This window comes from Aotus nancymaae, unplaced genomic scaffold, assembly GCF_030222135.1.
Source record: "Aotus nancymaae isolate 86718 unplaced genomic scaffold, 86718_ANA_hifiasm-v0.15.2.pri h1tg000028l, whole genome shotgun sequence".
NCBI lineage: Eukaryota > Metazoa > Chordata > Mammalia > Primates > Aotidae > Aotus > Aotus nancymaae.
Genome location: NW_026988441.1, coordinates 3,935,223 through 3,947,116, shown reverse-complemented (window position 1 = coordinate 3,947,116; position 11,894 = coordinate 3,935,223).

The following is an 11,894-nucleotide window of genomic DNA, read 5'->3' as shown; positions in this document are numbered from 1 at the left end:
CGGGGGCGGGAGCCAGCGCTGACGTCAGGCTAAGCTGGGCCAGGGGCTCTGAGGTCACGGCCCAGCCGGGCAGCTCCACCCGCTTCCCGCTATGACTCCCACCCCCCTCAGCCGGGCGGACCTCCCTTCCCAGGCCCCCATGTCTCCCTGCGCCCCTCCTCTCCCAGCCTCTCTCCTCTGTCTCTTCCCTCTTCCTCCCCTCTCTTGTTCCTTGTCTCCCCTGATTTTTCTCTTTGCTCACTTGCATTTGGGGGCTCCCCCATCCCCTTCATGCCCTATCCCTGTGTTTCCCTCCCTCCCTTTCTTTCTCCACAGCCACTGTTTCTCCTCATCTCTTTCTTGGTACCTTTGTCTCTCTCCCCGTTACCACTCTTCTCCAGGTTTCTGCCTTTCTCTCCATCCCTTTCTTTCTCTCCACTTCTCTTTCCTCCTCTCACCCTCATTTCTTTCTCTTCTTCCTTTAAAGCTCTCCCCGCCTCCCCCTCTCACCTTCCCCAGCCACCCCCGCCCTGCCTCTCCCCACAGCCGCCCCTCCTGTCCCCAGGATCCATCTCTGGGCTGGGCCCCCAGGGACATGTCTCGGCAACTGGTAGACGGAATGAAACACACACACGTGTGTGCTGTGGGTGTGCCCGTGTGTGCGCTGGCCTGAGCCACGGCTGCCTGGAACCGGAGCTGTGAGTGAACGTCTGTCCGTTCAGTGCCTGACGTGGGTCTGCGTGTTTGCACCAGGGTCTGTGGCGGAGGGCTGGGGCGCCTGGATTTGTATCCCTGGGGACTCAGGGATGAGCTCAGAGAGTTGTCGGTCAGCTGCCCTCGGGGAGCCAGCCAGGGTCTGTCAGTGCTCTCACCCGTCAGGGAAACTGAGTCAGAGTAAGGGCAGAAAAGAGATGTGAGGCCTAGGGTGCCCGGGCCTCAGCCCCTTGGACCAGAAGATCTGTGATAAATGTCTGTTTCCACGCCTTTCTTCCCATGAATCTTTAAAACGCTCTCTGCATCTAATTCTGTTCTTCTCTCTGCCCCTCTTACTGTGAACCGTGGATGTGTAACTTTCTGCCTTGTAGCTACCTCGTTCCATTTCTCCCTGCCTGTGACTCCGACGATCTTTGGTGTCTGGCGGGGGCCAGCTCCCGGACAGGCTGGAAGACATGGAGCGGCCGGGAGAAATTCCTCCGTCCTTCTCTCTCCTTGTCTCTGTCTCTCCCCGCGTCTCTGTCATTTTGTTTCTATGTACCCGTCTGTTTCTCCGTTGTCTGAGTCTCCGCCTCCGTGTATTCCCGTCTGTTTCTCCTCCTCGTCCCCCCTCACAACCACTCTCTCTCTGTTTTGACCTAGGAGTATGTCTGTCCCTTCGCCTTTCTCACGTGTCCCTGACTTTCTTCTTCTGTGGCTCTCGCTCTTTCTGAGTGCCTCTCCCTGACTCTCCTCACTGTGTCCATGTGTGTATGTCTCTTTCTTTCTGTCTCTCCTTCTCCTTCTGTCTCCCTCTCTATCTCTGTCTCTTCATCTTCTCTCAGTCTCTCTGCATCCCCATCTCTTTCTTTTCTTTTTTTTTTTCAAGACAGAGTCTTGCTCTGTCGCCCAGGCTGGATTGCAGTGGCAAGATCTTGGCTCACTGCAACCTTTGCCTCCCGGGTTCAAGTGATGCTTCTGCCTCCGCCTCCCAAGTAGCTGTAACTACAGGCGTGTACCACCACGCCCAGCTAATTTTTTGTATTTTTAGTAGAGATGGGATTTCACCATGTTGGCCAGGCTGGTCTTGAACTTCAGACCTCAAGTGATCCTCCTGTTTTGGCCTTCCAAAATGCTGGGATTACAGGCATGAGCCACCGTGCCTATCTGTTGGTGAGGCTCTCTCTCTCTCTCTCTCTCTCATATTCACTGTTTCTCTCCGTTTCTCTGTTTCTACATCTTGGCCTCTCCCTGCTGCTCTATCTCTTCCAGCCTGTCCTGGAGTTCTCCCCTGCCAGATACCAAGTCCTCACACCCTGGGTTTTCCCGAGGAGGCAGCCCCAGGCCAAGCCTCTTGCCTGGGCCTGGCTGTCAGGGAAAAGGGGCATTCCCAAGGAGCCCGAACACCCCACCCACCAACGAGGGCAGGCGGGCTGTGTCTGACGCTGTTGCTGGGAGCCAGGCCGCCTGGTGTCTGGCTGTGTCAGGATGATGGAACCTCAGATGATCTGAGGCCAGCCCAGAGCAGAAGGGGAGGGTGAGTCCTCTGTCCAGTGGGAGGGGGCAGTGCAGGCTCCGCCCAGAAGCCAGGCATTTGGCTTCCAGTCCCTGCCCGGGTGGAGCAGCTGTATAAAACCAGATGTTTCTAAAACCAGAGTGTGGATGAGGAAGGAGAGCCAGGCCTTTAATCCTCAAAGGTTCCCTCCTCCAAGACCCAGGAGTCCAGGTTCCCAGCCCTCCTTCTGCAGACCCAGACATCCAGGTTCCCAGTCCCCTCCAACTCAGACACAGGCGGCCAGGCTCCAGCCCCTCCACTCTCAGACCCAGAAGCCCAGACCCCCAGCCCCTTCACCCTCAGATCCAGGAGTCCAGACCCCCAGCCCCTCCTCCCTCAGACCCAGGAGTCTAGGCCCCCAGCTCTTCGTCCCTCAGACCCAGGAGCCCAAGCCCACACCCCTCCTTCCTCAAACCCAGGGGTCCAGGCCCCCAGCCCCTCTTCCCTGAGACCCAGGAGTCCAGGCCCCCAGCCCCTCCTCCCTCAGACCCAGGAGTCCAGACCCCCAGCCCCTCCTCCCTCAGACCCAGGAGCCCAAGCCCCCACCTCTCCTTCCTCAAACCCAGGGGTCCAGGCCCCCAGCCCCTCCTCCCTCAGACCCAGGAGTCCAGACCCCCAGCCCCTCCTCCCTCAGACCCAGGAGTCCAGGCTCAGAGCCCCTCCTTCCTCAGACCCCAAAGTCTCAACTCTCAGCTTTCTTCTCCCTTGGACCTACATGTCCAGCCCCCAGAATTTCTTGCAAGAAGAGATGACCAAGGCTGGAGGCAGCCAAGGCACGTGCTGAAGGACAGGGAGCAGTGAAGCTGAAGGCTGGGCTGCGGGCGGAGGGACAGGTAGGGTCCCGCACCCCTCACTAACAGCCATCTCTCCCGTGGTGGCTGAGCTCCAGTCCCTGCCCTGGGTCCACAGTGGCCCCTCGAACATTTCAGCCATCGTCAGGAAACCTCATGGTACAGCTCACAGAACACCCGGACAGAAGGAGCGTAGGGTGGGAGAGGTAAGGCAAAAATGAAGAAAAGGCAGAGGCAAGAACACTCATTCATTTTGGGGTCATCTCGTGAGCCCTGGTGGATGGGGCTGGGCTAGGCGATGCCGGGCACACAGAGATGACTCAGCCCTGGGCCCTGCCCTTGGGGAGATGCCAATCTGGTGGAGAAGACAGCTGTATAAACAGAGGGCCACGAAACAGTGCGAGGATGCACCAACCCAGCCCAAGAGTCAGGGAGGACTTCCTGGAGGAGGTGATGCTGGCTGATGAGGAGTTAGCTGTGGTCAGGGTAGGAATGGAAGGTGAGGCAAAAAATGGGCCTCCAAGGCAAGAAATGGTGTGGCCAGTCAAAAAAGTAAGAGTGCATTGATGCTCTGAAGCACACAGGTTAAAACAAGGAGGTGGGGGATTGCAGGGCGCCTAATGAAAAAAAAAATTTTTTTTTGATCAGGCACAGTGGCTCTTGCCTCTAATCCCGGTACTTTGGGAGGCCGAGGCAGGCAGATCACTTAAGTTCAGGAGTTCGAGACCAGCCTGGCTAACATGGAGAAACCCCGTCTCTACTAAAAATGCAAAACTTAGCCAGGTGTGGTGACATGCACCTGTAATCCCAGCTACTCGGGAGGCTGAAGCAGGAGAATCGCTTGAACCCTGGAGGCGGAGCTTGCAGTGAGCCAAGATCGCTCCACTACACTCCAGACTCCCTTCTCAAAAAAAAAATAAGAATTTAACTAAGTAACGATTATACACATTAATGGTGTACAACGTGACGTTTGTTCTATATATATACATTGTGAAACGGCTAAATCAAGCTATTTAAAGCATGCAACATGTCGGGTTTGGAATGCAGGAATCAGAGGCTGGTGGCACTGGACAGCCATGGAAGGCCTGTGAGCAAGGGAGGGACAGGATCAGCTTTGGGTCTGAGTACGGAACGAACTGGATGGAGAGACAGGGGGCTGTGGGCCAGGATGAGTCGCTGGGTAGTGGGGTTGCATCGGAGATCCCTGGGGCTTTTCCAGGCTGGAGAGGAAGTGTGAGCGAGGTTGGGCAGAGGCGCAGGATCCCAGGAGCCAGGAGCAAGGAGACTGGGAGACGGACACAGACTCCGTGGGCTAACTCGCCAAGCCCCTGACCTCAGCTAGTGCTGGCGACGGTTGCTCCTCCGTGCGCCCTATCACAGGCAGGTACTTCCCGAGGAACCGGTGCAGGCAGGGGGTCTCTGGGCAGCAACCCGAAGAGGGCCTTGTTTTATTAAATGCTTGAATCCAGGTAGATGGTTTCTTTGCTAGGTGTCCTGGGTTGGGGAGGGAAATGCACTGGGGGGCTCTGGATACCGAGGAAGGGAGGGAGAGGGAGGAAGGACGGAAGCTGGCTTCTGCGACCATCTATTCAATAGCGAAACCTGCCCCAGCCCTGGATTCCAGACCCCCTTTACTCTCCTCTGCTTCTTCCTGTGCTTTTTCCCCACAGCACTGATCCCCGTCCTACATAATGCGTAACTTGCGTAAGGTATGTTTAGTATTTTTTTTTTTTTTAAGACAGGGTCTTGCCAGGCTGGAGGGCAGTGCTGTGATCTCGGCCCACTGCAACCTCCACCTCCCAGGTTCACACAATTCTCCTGCCTCAGCCTCTCAAGTAGCTGGGACTACGGGCAGGTGCCACCACGCCCAGCTAATTTTTGTATTTTTTTTAGTAGAGACGGGGTTTCACCATGTTCGCCAGGATGGTCTCGATCTCTTGACCTCATGATCTGCCCTCCTCATCCTCCCAAAGGCGTGAGCTACAGCATCCGGCCATCTTTTTGTACAATGTGTATCTTCCTGGTTGGAATGCAAGCTCTACAGAGGTGCTGTCTTTATCTGGCTTGTTCATGGCTCGTTCCTATGGACCTTTTTCTAGTACCTGGTACGTGCTCAACAAATATGTGTTGAACAAATGTGTGAGGTCAGGAGAGGAAGTCAGATTGGTAGATGGAGAGGGGAAAGAAGAAGGAGAGCAGCCAGGGACGGTGGCTCACGCCCGTAAGCCCAGCACTTTGGGAGCCCAGGGTGGGTGGATCATGAGGTCAGGGGTTCGAGAGTAGCCTAGCCAACATGGTGAAACCCCGTCTCTACTAAAAATACAAAAATTATCTCAATGTGGTGAGGCACACCTGCAGCCGCAGCTACTCACGAGGCTGACGCAGGAGAATCACTTGAACCCCAGAGGTGGAGTTTGCAGTGAGCCAAGATTGAGCCACTCCATTCCAGCCTAAGCAACAAAGCGACTCTGTCTGGGGGAAAAAAAAAAAGAGAGGAAGGAATGAGGGAAGGAGAGATAAGGGAAGAAGGAGGAAAGAGAGAGGGAGAGGAGGAGGGAGGGAAACAGAAGGGGGGGAGGAAGGTCAGAAGAGGAGGAGGAGGATGGAGGAAGGAGAGAGAGGGGGAAGGATAGGGAAGAGGGGGAGGAGAGAATTTGGGGAGAGAGTCCAGCAGCGGGGACCCCCACCCCACCCGTACATAATAATTCTGTGGACACCACTCAGAGTGGCCAGTCCTGGGAGAATGGGACGAGGAGCTCCCGGGAGGTGGGACCTTAGTCCAAAAAGACTCCAGGATCAGCAAAGACCCTAAGTCTGGAAAGAGGCCGCCTCTGGACTTCCAGGAACTCAGAGCCCTGGGTGGGCGAGAGTTAGACTGGACACTCATATTCTGGGAAACACCTAGGCGCCCATGATTCTGCTGAAATCCTGGGAGGGAGGGAGAGAGGGAGCACGGCCAGCAAGGATGACTGTACATCCACCTTCTGCCTCCAGCCAGCGCCTCTGGGAGAAGCTGTAGGGCTTCTAGAGCTGGGAGGAGGGAGAGGAAGAACCGGAGGGGAGAGCCCTGCCTGCCTCCTGTCGAAGGCACTTTCTACCCCAGCATCCACAGTCTCTCCTGTCCCTTTCCCTGGAGAGAAACAGAGGCTGCGAGAGCCAGACAGAGGGAGAGGGAGGGAGGGGCTTCCTTTTGCAAAAGCTGTCTATCCTCTCCAGGGAAGCAAGGGAGGAGCAGATTCATTTTCCAGATAGGGAAACTGAGGCACAAGAAGAGTAGTTTCCTGTGGCAAGCGATACAGCACACAGGTAGCACAGCCAGGTGACCGAAATCAGGCATTAGGCATTAACGCACTAGACTATACCCTGCCAGTCACCGAGGGAGGAGGGAGGAGCTGGGAGCTTAGACTAAGATCTGAGAGCCTTGATTCCTGGGTCTGAGGGAAGAGGGGCTGGGACCTGGACTCCTGGGTCTGAGGGAGGAGGGGCTGGACCCGGACTCCTGGGTCTGAGGGAGGAGGGGCTGGACCCGGACTCCTGGGTCTGAGGGAGGAGGGGCTGGACCCGGACTCCTGGGTCTCAGGAAAGAAGAGCTGGTCCTGGACTCCTGGGTCTCAGGGAGGTGGAGCTAGGGGCCTAGCATCCTGTGGGCTCAAGATGAGGCCTGGGCCCCTGGATTCCCAGCTCCATCCATTGCATTCGGAGCACTGACAGAAAACTTTCTCAAGCCCAGCTTCCTCTCACACTTGCGGCTTAGCTCCGCGGCTTAACCCCGCCCTCCACAAGTTCCCATTGTCCAACTTGCCTCCGGCATCGGCCTCCACCACAGTCAGGGCAGAAGAGTCTCCGTAGGACAAACACGGCAATCAGATTCAGAAAACAGATCTAAAGGTGGGGATCCAGGGCCCGGGGCTGGTGGCCTGGACTTCTAGGGCTGCCAGGGAGGAGTGGATTTGAAAGAAAATCCCAGGCTGGGCACAGTGGCTCACGCCTGTAATCCCGGCACTTTGTGAGGTCAGGAGTTGGAGACCAGCCTGGCCAACATGATGAAATCCCAGCTCTACCAAAAACACAAAAATGAGCTGGGCGTGGTAGGGGCAGGTGCTTGTAATCCCAGCTACTAGGGAGGCTGAGGCAGGAGAATTGCTTAAACCTGAGAGGTGAAGTTTGCAGTGAGCCAAGATTATGCCAATGCACTCCAGCCTGGGTGACAGAGTGAAACTGTGTCTCAAAAAAAATAAGTAGGGACGAGCACGGTGGCTCATGCCTGTAATCCCAGCACTTTGGGAGGCCGAGGTGGGCAGATCACCTGAGATCAGGAGTTCGAGACCAGCCTGACCAACATGCAGAAACCCCGTCTCTACTAAAACTACAAAATTAGCCATGCGTGGTGGCGCATACCTGTGACCCCAGCTACTCCAGAGGCTGGGGCAGGAGAATGACTTGAACTCAGGAGGCAGAGGTTGTAGTGAGCTGAGATCATGCCGCAAAACTTCGTCTCAAAAAAAGAAAGAAAGGAAACAAAAAAATAAAGAAAATAAAACCCTGTTTTTCCACTCATAACACGTCTGACACCAAAGATGCAAGGCTTCATTCCCACCAACCATCAACTCTCCATCTCTCTGGACAGCAACTGCATGTGTAACGATTCACTTCAGTTCTGACACTAACTTCCTGGAGTTAGTGCAGCCCCCAGCCCCACGGGAGTGCCCCCCACTTCACATGCCAGTCACAGGCACTGGGACCACAGGTACCCACATTTCTGCCTGACTTGGCTACAAATCAGAGGTCCCACCCCCTCCTGACGTTCAATAATTTGCTATCACAGCTCACAGAACTCAGGGAGCACTTTACTTCTGTGTACCAGTTTATTAGAAAGAGGATTATAAAGGTTACAGATGAGGGAGAACATGAGGTGGGATCCAGAAGGGTTCCAAGTACAGGAGCTTCTGTCTCTGTGATGGCGCCATGCGGATGCCCTCACCAAGCTGGGACCTCTCCAAACCCCACTGTTTAGGGTTTTTGTACAGGAGCTTCTGTCTCTGTGAGGGCATCCGATCTTTGGCTCACCACACCCTTGGCCTCCCAGGTTCAAGCGATTCTCCTGCCTCAGCCTCCCCAGTAGCTGGGATTACAGGTATGCGCCACCATGCCCAGCTAATTTTGTATTTTTAGTAGAGACAGCGTTTCTCTATGTTGGTCAGGCTGGTCTCGAACTCCTGACCTCAGGTGATCTGCCAGCCTCGGCCTCCCAAAGTGCTGGGATTACAGGCATGAGCCACCCCGCCCAGCCTACCTGGGCATTGTTAACAGAAAAACCAAACTCTATAAAGTATTTATTTACTTATTTATTTATTTATTTTGGAGCAAGATCTCACTCTGGGTGCAGTGGCGCCATCATGGCTCACTGCAGCCTTGACCTTCTGGGTTCAGGTGATCCTCCCACCTCAGTTTCTTCAGTAGCTGGGACTACAGGTGTGTGCCCCCACACCCAGCAAATTTTTTAACTTTTCGTAGAGACAGGGTCTCCCTAGGTTACCCAGGCTGGTCTCAAACTTCTGGGCTCAAGTGATCCTCCCGCCTCAGCTTCCCAAAGTGCTGGGATTTTTGGCATGAGCACCACACCTGGCCCCTGTAAAATATTTTAAAGAAGTTTATTCTGAGACAATTTGAGTGACTGTGGCGTGCCCAGGGTTGGTCAGATTAAGTTTGGTTTGATGCCGCAGCCATAAAAAAGGATGAGTTCATGTCCTTTGCAGGGACATGGATGAAGCTGGAAGCCGTCATTCTCAACACCCTAACACAGGAACAGAAAACCAAACACCGCATGTTCTCACTCAGAAGTGGGAGATGAACGATGAGAACACATGGACACAGGGAGGGGAACGTCGTACACCAGGGCCGGGGGGAGATGGGGGATAAAGGGAGGGAGAGCATTAGGGCAGATACCTAATGCATGCGGGGCTCAAAACCCAGATGACGGTGCAGCAAACCACCACGGCACATGTGTAGCTATATGACAAACCTGCACTTTCTGCACACGTATCGCAGAACTTAAAGTACAATTAAAAAAAAACAGTTTGGTTTGATGCATTTTAGAGAGAAAGGAGTTACAGGCAAAGTCATAAATCAATACATGGAAGACATATATTGGTTTGGCCTGAAAAGGCGGGATATCTCGAAGAGGGGTGGGCTTACAGATTATAGATGGATTCAGGGATTCTTTCATTTGCACTTGGTTAAAGGAGTAAGGCTCTGCTTAAAACCTGGAGTCTGCAAAAAAGAATGTTTTACGATAAGGATGCTGTATAGCAAGACTGATGGCCCGTAGAGGTGTCTTAACACCTGCCTTAGGTCTTGTATGTAATTTGGTATCTTATCACCACGAAGTCTGTTTTGTCCGTCTTATGACCTCTATTTTAACTGTAATGCTGTCTGCTGTCGTTCCTAAACTCCAAAAGGGAAGGGGTATAATAAGGCGTGTACCACCTGCCTTCAAGTCACGGCCAGGAGCTCAGATTTTAAGGTTTCACTGGGATCCCTTTGGCCAAGAAAGGGTCCTGTTGAGTCGGGTGGGTGGTGGTGGTGAGGGAGCGAAGGGAGGGCCTTAGGATTTTATTTTTATTTTACAGCGTGATTGATTGAATCATTGGCCACTGGTGATTAGTCAATCTCCATCACAAAATCTCTTGGAATTTGGGGCATGAGGCTAAAAATTCCACTGGAGTTACAGGGTTCACCTCTCTGGCAACCACCCGCCCACGTCCGTCTCATTAGTACAAACTCAGGTATGACTGATAGGGGCTAATTATGAACAACAAAATATGCTCTTCTCACCTCCTGACTCAGGAAGTTATAAGAATTTTAGGAGCTCTGTGCCAGAAATCAGGGGCAGAAACAAATATATATTTCTATATTTTAGACAAGGTCTCACTCTGTTGCCCAGGCTGGAATGCAGTGGCGTGCGGTCACTGTTCACTGCAGCCTCAACCTCCCAGGTTCAAGCAATCCTCCTACCTTAGCCTCCTGAGTTGCTGGAAATACAGGCTGTGCCACTATGCCCAGCTAATTTTATTGTTTTTTTTGTAGAGACAGGAGCTCACTATATTTCCCAGGCTGGTCTCAAACTCCTAGCCTCAACTGATTCTTCCACCTAGACCTCCCAAAGTGCTGGAATTACAGGTGTAAGCTGCCTCACATGGCCCAAATAAATATTTATTTCTTTTTTTATTTTTTTACTATGTCATCCAGGCTGGAATGCAGTGGCACAATCTTGGCTCACTGCAACCTCCACCTCCCGGGTTCAAGTGATTCCCCTGCCTCAGCCTCCCGAGTAGCCAGGATTACAGGATTGTGTCACCACACCCAGCTAATTTTTGTATTTTTAGAAGAGACAGGGTTTCACCATGTTGGCCAGGCTGATCTCCGCCTGCCTCAGCCTCCTAAAGTGCTGGGATTCCAGGCATGAGTCACTGCACCCAGCCCCAGATATATATTTCTTATTGTCCTGGTCCCTTCTGTCTGCTCTAACAATTACCCTAAGCTGGGTGGTTTATAAACAACAGAAATTTTATTTCTCACACTTCAGAGGCTGGCAAGTCCAGGACCTGGGCACTGACAGATTTGGTGGCTGGCGAGAGTGCTTTTTCTGATTCACAAATGGAATCTTCTTGCTGTGACCCCACATGGTGGTAAGGGCAGGGGTTTCTCTCTTGGACTTAAAAGCACCACTCCCATGCATGAGGGCTCATAACCTAATCACCCCCTAAACATGCCCACTTCTAATACCATCTCCTTGGGGATTAGGATTTCAACAATGAAGTTAAGGGGACCCAAATACTTATTGCATCTCAGTTAGTTGCCTGTTCTTGGCATGGAGTCATTTCATTCCTGGGAACCTCTCTTTTTTCATCTGTAAAATGGGACTATCTCAATTTGTCCTTCATAGGATAGCCCTTAAGATTAAGAGAGAGTTGGGGGGTGGGGAATTGGCAAGAGATAGCATGGGGAGAAATGCCAGATACAGGTGATGGGGAGGAAGGCAGCAAATCACACTGCCATGTGTGTACCTATGCAACAATCTTGCATGTTCTTCACATGTACCCCAAAACCTAAAATGCAATTAAAAAAAAAAAAGATTAAGAGAGAGTTGGTCTAGCACCCTGGAATATGAGGTGAGTTTAGACATTCCTGAAAGAGCAGAGGCTGAAGGTCTCCAGGACTAACTCAGGTGACAACAGGGGGACCCTTCCCTGGACACCCCACCCCTTCACCCTCTCTGGATACCCCACCTCTCCTCTGAGGAGCAGGCCACGTTGGAGCTGGGAGGAGCCCACGCTCTGCCATCAGACACCCCTGGATTCCAAGGCAGGCAGCCTTGCGCAAGCCACCTCCTGGCTCTGAGCCTCCCCCTCCACCTCGGCCACCTGCAGAAAAGGAGAACCCATACCCCTGTTGATGAGAGTGGGTGGAACTCTGTTTGGCATCCACTTAATCCCTGGACCCCAAGCGTGGGGTGAATAGACCTTCTTACCCAGGACATAGCAGAAAGTTCCGAACAGCTTGGTGAGCAGCCAAGCAGCCAAGCAGTGTGCAGCACAGAGGGTGTGTCACCAAAGGGGCGCGCCTGCGGGCTCCAGATAGAGGAGTCAGAGCTGCAGGCGTCCGGCGGCCCCCTTCTGTGAGCAAGCCTGCAGACACCCGCAGTCCGGAGGCTCAAAACCACAATGTCATTCCCCATGAATGCTGTAAGATGAAGAGGAAATAACACTGCCGTGGCTTACCGTCCATATATTACATGAGACGATTACATATGGGGATGTTCTAACCCCCAGAACCTGTGACTGCAACCTTATTTGAAAAGAGGGGTTTTGCAAATG